Here is a 2,079-nt window from a genome sequence, read left to right as displayed (position 1 = left end):
CTCGAGTATAGAAGTTTTTTTGTTTGAAAAAAATTGATATCTCGGGTTTTCTGTTGGGATGTTACTGTGTTGTAAGAGACAACTGAAGGTGCGTGGGTGTGGCTTGTCTTGGGAAGAGTAATTTGCGGAGGGCCAACTACCCGACCCTTTAATATCTACATGCATAGGTTTTAGAAATCTTATGCACAGTAAAATTGTAAATGGGCTGATTGATAAATGTCATGCTCCTACTGTGCCGGAACAACATAAGGGGAACTGCTGATTTTTCTTTCCTCATTCTTACTGTCGTCATTTTCCTCTACTTCTTTTGTATGTTTGTCACTCTCTTGTGAACTGCTATTTCCGAGATGCCTTGATAGTCGAAGCAGTTTGTGCTGTTGAGGTTAGGGAGGTGAGCAGAGTAAGCCTGATTCCCCATTTGGACTTCTCTGATGACATCCACCCCTTGGCGCTTATATGACCTTATGCAGTTGCGAGCGCCGTAAAACCTTACTAAAACTAAACTAAAACACGTCAACTTTTTTGCGGATCTTGGAAGACAGAGGAGTTTCTGTACGAGCAGGACTAGTGAAGGATAGAGCTGGGAGGATTCTACTGAGAGAAGAAACGCAGAGAATGGCGTAGGGCGCAGAAAAGTGGGCAGACATGGAATATTATTAACATCAAGGAAGAAGCTATAGCTCAGGATAGGGAAAGGTGGAAAGTGTTTTTCGGTAGACTATACCCTGATCCAGGGAGAGAAAGGCGATGACAATGATCATCATTTAAAACTTTGAAAAATGGTGCCTTTGATATTAAGACACTCATGTCTCCATCATTTTTTTTTTTTGCCTTTTCTTTTTGCCTTTTCCTTTATTGTCCTGCTTGAACGACAGTAATGGTGATCATGATGATGACCTCACAATCCTCGCCCTGGAAACTACAACACGAAACACACCCAAAAAAAAACAACAACACCAGAAAAAAAACAACCGCCAGAAAACAAAGAACAAACAAACAAACAAAATACGCTCCCAAAACAACAACAACAACAACAACAACAACAACAACAACAACAACAACAACAACAACAACAGCAACAACAGCAACAGCAACAACAACAACAAAACAGCCAGAACTCAAACAGAGAAAACAAACTAAACACCCAACTTCTTGCTTTACTTCTGAATCCAGTTTTACTGTTCCACACATGATGTTACTACGTTATCACAAGTTACGTGATCTTCTTTGTACATCAACATTGACATACGGTACATACTTAGAATAGAATACATGTACAATTACATGAACAGCATTAACCCCTTCGGCCTTCAGCGCTTGGCCCGCGACTGTCTCCAGTAGTTGTTAGGTCTGTCCCCGTCGTTTTATTTGCAAGAAAAATTATGAAATTATGCAAACTGAGCCCAAAAATGTGAAATTATGCGATTCTGTTAATTTAAAAAAAAAATGATGACGGAAAATAGTCAGGAATTATGCCAAAAATGACAAGATATTGCTAAATTATGCGGGGTGCATAAAACCACGGGGACAGTTAGGTAGGATTAGGGAGCAGACCTGGCGGTGAGAGGGTTAATACATATATTTACACAAAAATACAACAGGGACTTGTCATGTTGTAATATACACAAACTTGTTCTCGTCATTTTAGAACACATTCTATTAAAATTTAGTAAACGTTTTACGGCACTTGCAATACAAATATATTATACATGTATTAAATAGAATAACATAAGTGCCGAAGATGAGAGGTGTCACTATAAAGTAAAATACATAATTACATTTACAACGAAAAGAAGGAGAAAAGGTTAGGGAGATATAATAATATTATGTTGGGAAGGAAAGAAGGGGCAAACCAAACGAGAGCACCCGCCAACCACCCTCCTGCACTTTCCCTTTACAAAGGGGTTTTCTCCAAAATGCGTAGTCGTTTTAGTTTTAGTTTTAGTTTTAGTTCTAGCTTTTGCCTCTTTGGACAAAATGATATTACCACAGGCACTATTACTATTAATAATGCCACTGCTTAGGGTCTACGTACCTACATTACATATTAACTCATACACTTACACACACACACACACA

This window comes from Aplysia californica, unplaced genomic scaffold, assembly GCF_000002075.1.
Source record: "Aplysia californica isolate F4 #8 unplaced genomic scaffold, AplCal3.0 scaffold00153, whole genome shotgun sequence".
In the NCBI taxonomy this organism is placed as follows: domain Eukaryota; kingdom Metazoa; phylum Mollusca; class Gastropoda; order Aplysiida; family Aplysiidae; genus Aplysia; species Aplysia californica.
The sequence above is the reverse complement of the archived record's forward strand: the minus strand, read 5'-3'. Positions refer to the sequence as shown.